Consider the following 7618-nt stretch of genomic DNA (forward strand, 5'->3'; position numbering starts at 1 on the left):
TCTTATAAAGCTCGGCACACACCTACTTGTGACCCAGGAATCCACAGCGAGGTGTCATGCACCTGAGAGAAATGGAACGAAGGTCCATGGAAGACTTCGTCCCGGAAACAGCCCAGGGCCCACGACAAGGGGCTGGCTCACACACATCCGCGCGTTCACACGGCGGCGCTGGGCGGGAGATCGCAGGAACGCGCCGAGTGAAGTCTGCATCGGACGACACACTGCACAGCCCTTTGACACGAAGTCGAGGAGCAGGAACTAACTGGTGACAGGAATCAGAACAGCAGTGGCTCCTGAAGGGGGAGCTGGGACTTTCTGGGGTGATGGGAATGTTCTATGTCTTGACAGAAGTCTGGGTAACACGTGTTTTGGCAAAACTCACCAAACTATACACTTAAACTCTGTGCATATTTCTGTACATAAATTCTTCTTCAATTTTTAAAAAGCATCAAGTCAATTAAACCACCACAACATGATGTTCCAATGTATGGCAAGACCCTGAATCTCTGTGTGACATTCTCCCACCCTCCGGCACACGTCTCACCAAGATGTCCAGAGTGCCCCCTCCCCTTGTCCTGGGTCTGTCTGATGTGATGTCCTCCCCGCGGTGGCCCGGAGCGATGTTCTGCAGCATGTCAGCTAAGCCAGGCCTGCCCCAGGCCTCACTGCAGCAGAGAAGAGAGTTCCCACTCACCAGCACACGATCCGGGTACAGCTGGGCCGCGAGCTGCTCCACGTGGCACAAACTGCCTCTGGTCCACCTTCCTGACAGGTGTCGAAGAGAAAGCATTCACCAGATGGACAGCTGTACCCAGTGCCAGCAGCCATGCTGATCTGTGCTGGCGAAGAGGCCACATCCAGCACAGAAGGGTCACCTGCTCTGTGAGGATCTGGTGAAGAGCCCAAGTCCGGGGGGTCCTGCCCCCCACCCCACAGGTTTCCTGCACTCTCCCATCATCTCCACCGACTCCACAGGGCCACGTTCCACCGCAGCATCTTCTGCCGTGGACTCTGGCCACCCATGGGCATCTCCAGGATGTTGACACGCTCATCCCCCGTCCCCATCGTGCACCAAAGGCTGTGTCCTCCGGCTCTGCTGAGGGCCACGGGCGGGGCGGGTTCTTCAGTTTGACGTTGTAACCCAGTCCAGCATTCTCGCCTCTCCCAGCCCCGTGAGCCGGTTCGCACTATTCTGGGGAGGCAGTTCCAGTGTCTCTGTCTTGTCTATAGCAGTACCTTAATTTTTTTCACACAAAATTCCAGGTGTCGGTCCACACTGCAGGACTGGCGCCAGGAGTCCTTGCCAGCACTGAAATCTTGCAGCCTTGGAAGAGTGCCTGCATCAACAGGCTCCCTCGTCTCCACGTGCGCCCCGCCCCCCTCCTGCGCCCTCAGGACCCCTCCCAGGCCCTCCTGGTTCCTGCTGATGCACATTCAGTGGGTCCTGCAGCCCTGTCACACCCTACTTACTGGACTAGCAGCCATGAGAACAGGGGACAGCCATGGCAGGAGCAAGGGCCACCTTGTGCAGCATCCGCCCTGTGGCTCCAGGCAGAGGAAGACCCTGTTCTCTGGCAGGGGGAGGGGCTGCTTCTTCCTGTCTTCTGCAGGGGCGTCAAGGGAATCTGGCCACGTGTTCCATCCAGACACTTCCATCTGGGTCTCAAGGTGAGATTCTCCCAGACCAGGACCTGGGAGGGGCCTGCTGGGCTGCTCCCACAGCCCAGGGTGGTGACATCGGGCCTGGGCTCCAGCTACAGAAGGGGAGAGGCTGCCTGAGGCCTCCTGGCTATGAGAGTCCCACCTTTGTCTCCCTTCAAGGTGCTGGTGGCACCAACAGCTATCAGCTGACCATGTGTCCTCACCATTGCACACTGCATGAGCTGGTGTCCCTCCCGACTGGCCACAGGTGACAGAGGTACTCAGTCACTGGGTACCATCACATGCCAGGGGTCACTTTCCCACTCACCACTGGTCCTGGGTCCCTGCCGCCACCTGGCTAGTGAGCAATTGATTTCAGGTCCCGTCCCAAGGGCCTGCTTCCCTAGACCACTTTCGGTGTAAACTGTCTTCACCTGTGATGCCCCAGAAGTCTCCCGGAAGACAAAGGCTGGTGCCCACATCCTTTACCTGGAGGTGCAGGGACCGGCTGGTAAAGGATGGGAGGCAGGATGTGACTCGGGGCAGGAGGGCAGTGAGGGAGAGAGACCAGCAGCCCTGCCTTCTGGGAGCTGGCTGGCACCCGGCTAGTGCTGGTGGTCCTCTGTACAGTTGCCCAGAACCCCATGGCCAGGCAGAGCGCTCTGTGGTCCTCACAGAACAAGATGGAAACAAGAGGCCAGGAGCGGTGGCTCACACCTGTAATCCCAGCACTCTGGGAAGTCGAGGCAGGTGGATCATTTGAGCTCAGGAGTTCGAGACCAGCCTGAGCAAGAGCGAGACCCCGTCTCTACTAAAAATACAAAGAAATTAGCTGGACAACTAAAAATATATAGAAAAAATTAGCCGGGCATGGTGGCGCATGCCTGTAGTCCCAGCTACTTGGGAGGCTGAGGCAGGAGGATCGCTTGAGCCCAGGAGTTTGAGGTTGCTGTGAGCTAGGCTGACGCCACAGCACTCTAGCCCAGGCAACAGAGTGAGACTCTGTCTCAAAAAAAAAAAAAAAAAAAAAAGATGGAAAGAAGAGCACATTGTGACCACGTCTGAACACAGCCAAAGTGCGAACGTCATCTGAGCCACAAAAATGAACAGCCGTCCCCTGATCTGGTTAACCAGAGTGGTGGGAGCAGCCCTAGCTTGACTCCAGGCTCCTCCCCTCTGGAAAAGACACAGTGCGAGGTCCAATTGCTGAGTGAACTGGCCTTCTGGAGGCTTCAGGTGCAGACAACACTTGTCCTCCAGCCTCCCCAAAGCTTCCCACAGAGCCCGAACCCCGTATGAGGTCCGTTCTCCTGACACATCGGCAGTTCCCAGGAGCCTGCTCTTTCTCCCAATGAGTGATCAACCCAGCTTGTTCGGCTGCAGGGTGTTCCTGATGGTCTGTGGCTGGAGGACATGGACACAGAAGGGGTGTCTTGAGCCGGCCTCTCAGGTGGCCGTGGGGAAGCTCTGTGTCAGGCAAATGCATGCCTTGGGAGTGGCCACTCTTTTCTATTCCAGGGTCAAAGTTAACCACCAGTCTGGTCAGTCACAGGCCGAGGACCAGTTCTGAGGGCCCCTGGGATCTCTGCTGCTCGCATGAGCAGAGCAGCCTTCTGGGCAGAGGCCTCAGGAGGAGAGGCAGGTGCCGGCACCAGGAAGGGACAGGCGACCGAAGCCATGAGCCCCGGGCACAGGGGGCACCAGCTGTGCCTGCTGTGATCACAGATGGCATTGGACGTACAGAAACTTCATTTCACCACCTTCTTTGAACTTTCTGCTTCCCTTTTCCCCTCATTTCAATGCCCTATAGATTAATCATGTTTCCCCCCCTCCTCTATTCCTCTGCCAGTTTGTGAGTTGTGCATACACACTTATATTCCATTCTTCCAGTAATCACCCTTCGTTTTTCAACCAATTTATAATGACTTATACTAAACAGACTGTAACCGCACCAGCCCAGTCCGGCTCAACTTTTATGTAACAAAGTCATGAGTCGATTTTCAGTTGACGTGGACCCCCAGGTTGAGGTCCCCAGCCTGACCGTGCCCAGAACCAAGCATGCAAACATGGGCGGAACCTAAGTGCTGGGACCGAGGAGCAGGGACTGAATCAAGAGGTGGACTTCGCACGGCAGGATCCAGGATCCAATCAGATTGAGCCCTGATGTCATCCCATGGCCAGATCCAATCAGAACACACCTCATTACCCACGCTTATACACCCAACCAACCCAGTCCCCAGCTCTGGGGACAGCTCTGAGCGTGGCCTCCTGTGTCCTTGCCATTGACTTGCAGTAAAGCTTTTCTTTTCTCCAAGGCCAGTGCCATGGCATTGGCCTCTATGTGCATCGGGAAGCAACCTCATTGCCAGCCTGGTAACAATACAGCAGTCCGTGTTGATTTCTTCTCTGTCCCACAGATAATTTAGAAGTTTAATTTCCAAACATATGAGGGTTTTCTGATTACCTCTGCTGTTGGTCCTCAGACTAGCTACCCTGGAGCTAGACAGCACAACCTGTCTCATCCTGATCCCACGGAGTTTGGCGGGACTGGTTTATGGTCCAGTCAGCAGCTTTTCTGGTAAATATTCATAGGAACTTGAAACGGTTGTCTACAAATTTACTTTTTCTTCTGCTTTGGGTAGGAGGGCCTGGACTTTGGGGGAGTCCCGCACTTCTCTGTGGCCTGGGCGTTTGTCAGGGGCTGGGAAATGCTCAGCTGGACCCGCATGGGCTCTCCCTGCGCTTGGCTGAGATGGTCAGGCAGCCTGGCCCAGCCATGCCACCAAGCCTCGTGGTGGTGAGCAGTTGCTCTGCGTCACTCCTGGGTGCCCTCCATCCCCTAGGGCGTCAGCCTGCTGTTCCCTGTCCCCACCTACCACTAGTCAGAAGGGGTGGGATCTAGAAGCCCAGCCTGTCCATCCCCCAGGGGAGCTTTGGGCTCCACTGGCACTGGTGGGGGCTGCTTAGGGGGCTGTCTTCCTCTCTCATGTGTCTTTCATTAGCTGCTGATTTTCATATTAATTAAATTGGACCATCCTTTTCCAGGTGGTGAATTTTTTAAAGAAACATTTAATTTTTAGAACAGTTTTAGATTTGCAGAAAAATTGCCAAGACAGTACAGAGTCCCTACGTACCTGCAGTTTCCCCTATTGCTAACATCTTACTTTAGTCTGACACACTTGTCACAGTGAATGAACCAACATTGATATGTTATGATGAACTAAAGTCCACACTCTATTCAGATTTCCTTACTTTTTACTTGGTGTCCTTTTCTGTCCCAGGACCCTCCCCCCACCCTAGGATCTCACATGACATTTCCTTATCACATCTACGTAGGATGCTCTTGGCTGTGACAGTTTCTCAGACTTTCCTTGTTTTTGATGACCTGGACAGTTTAAGGAGTGCAGGTCAGTTGTTTGCAGAATGTCCCCCAGTTGGGGCTGGTCTGTTTTCTAACGATTAGACTGCAGAAATGGGCTTTGGAAGGTCACAAGGCTGAGGCCCTTCTCCTCCCATCATGTCAAGGGTGCACACCGTCAGCAGGACTCACCACTGTTGGCGTTGACCTTGGTCACTGGCTGGGTGTGTTGGTCACAGGTGTCTCCTCTGTGAGGTTAGTCTTTTCCCCCTTTATTAAAAAGGGCACAAATTGGGACATCAATGAGATTGGGGGGGGGCTTTAAAAGGTCAAAATAAAGCCCTAAAGATCTGAACCATTTCCATTCCAGATTAATTTCTCTCACAGAATGTTACTCACTACCTCAATGGTGAGACACATTTATTGGTTCTTCTCAATGGCATCCCAGGTCACCAGCCACCTCTGCCGGGGGGAGAACCTTGAAGCCCTGGAAGACTGTGCCTTTCGTATGTTTCCAGATTGTCTACTTTGCGTTTGTTTGCTTGTTCGTTTGGTTTGTTGTTGTTGCTGTTGCTGTTTGAGACAAGGTCTCTCTCGGGCCAGATTCAGACTCCTGAGCTCAAGCGATCCCCTGGTCTGTCTCCCGAGTAGCTGGGACTACAGGTGCCGCCACTGTGCCCGGCTTATTCAGTCATTTACCGATATCACACGCACCGGAGGACATCTTGGCACTGTGGGTTATGGTCCAACTCAACTTCGTTCTGTTGCTTGAGTCACTCCAGCTTTGGCCATTGAGACATCTGTCTGTAGCTCCCTTTGACATATCCATCATCATGGGTTTATTTTTTATTGTTTTTTTTTTTTTTTTAGCATTTCCTTACTTCCAGGATCATTGCATATATTTCCTGCCCCAGCCCTAGGTGAGTTTCTCCTGGTTGGTGAGTTTTGATTATTTCTTTAACTTTATTTCTGCTCATTGTATTAGGAATTGAAGGAGAGAGACTCCGAGCTGGGGTGTCAATGTGCCTTTTAGCTGGAGGCCCAGCCTGGTGGCCACCCTGTTCCCAGCCCCAGTCCTGGGTGGGCGAGGGGAGGGGAGCTGAGGGGCCCAGGAGGTTGGATGGGACATGCTCCCACCTCTCAGGCCCCCCAGCCAGGGCCCAGTGGACATGGGTGGACAAAGGTGACGAACTCTGTGGGAGAACTGGGACTTTGGCTGCTGGACAAAGCGCGCAGGCGCCCCTGTGGGCTGCTCCCTCTGCGGCTACACAGGGAGGGGCAGCTCTTGTGGCCACCCACAGACTCTCAGCAAAGGGTAGTGCTCAGAAAGCCTCCCTGCCCCCACAACTCCTGCCTCCCGAAGGGACAGCGGACCCTTCCTGCCCCTGCATTTCTTCCAGGCCCCTCCTGAAGCAAAGTCCTTTCTTCTCTGTTCTCTGTGCAGCTTAAATCGCAGTGGACTCACTCAAGTGGACAGCAAAAAGTCTTCTCTTTTGTGGAAATCAACTAAATTTCAATTCTGATGCGTGGTCCTCCAGGGCTGCAAGAAGTTATCCTGAGCCCCACTGGGGCCTGGGGCCCTGGGCAGGGAGGCCAGGAAAGCCAGGTACAGGAGAGCCCTAGGGCCTGGGGACTGGGGGCGGGGGGCACTGCCACCTTCCAGCATCCGGGACAAGCAGTGTGGGGAGCACAGCACTCTGACCCACTTGGCCATGGGTCTTCCCCAAACTGCAGCCCCCACCAACCGACTGACCAACTGATGGCAGTGATGGCAGAGTGAAGCGCCACTACCAGAGCCTGCCCTGCCCTGCCCTGCGGCTCTGTCCTCGTGTTACAGCAAGTGTTACAGCGAGTGGTCCCGAGGACAAACCGAGCGGCACACGGAGAGTCGGAGATCAAGGTTTATTCGCCGGCGGGCTCAGAGGGGTCTCGCCACCAAATTCTGAGCCCCATCTACCCAATTTTTGCCACTTTTATTAAGTTGGGGTGATCCGAGAGGTGGGGTCTCAGGTGACTAATGCCTGCCAGGTAATAGGTTAGTTGATGGGTCAGGTAATAGGGTAGTATTATGTTGATCCACCAGGTAATGGGGTAGTTGATGCACCGGGTTGAGTGTTATGCTGATGTGGCAGGTAATAGAATAGTTGATGGGCCAGGCGTTAGGTTAGTATTATGCTGATGCGGGTCTTCCACGAGGGGTGGGGGTCTCAGGTGGCTGCTGTGCCAAGTAATAGATGGAGATAACTCTCCAAGTTATCACTCGGAGAGGCACAGCCCTTCTGCTTGGCTGACTCAGGGTCTGCACTGAGCCTCACACCCCAACATGAGCCTGGGGTGATCAGCCTAGCCAGGCACCCCCACACTCGTGCCCAGTAGTGGGTGCCTGTGTCCTTAAGAGAGGCCTGTCCCAGCCCAGGATGAGGGCCCCTCAGTGGGGTATAATGGTGACAATGGAAAAGAAGCCAAACTCTGCATAATAATTTAAAGAGATTTATTTTCAGCCACATTTGAGGACCACACTCCCAAGGAGCCTTGAGCAAGTGGAGTAGCTATGGCCGGGTTGCAGTTTTGTTTTATACATTTCAGGGAGACACGGATTACGGGTAAAGTCATAAATCA

The sequence above is a fragment of the Eulemur rufifrons genome, chromosome 20 (assembly GCF_041146395.1).
Source record: "Eulemur rufifrons isolate Redbay chromosome 20, OSU_ERuf_1, whole genome shotgun sequence".
In the NCBI taxonomy this organism is placed as follows: domain Eukaryota; kingdom Metazoa; phylum Chordata; class Mammalia; order Primates; family Lemuridae; genus Eulemur; species Eulemur rufifrons.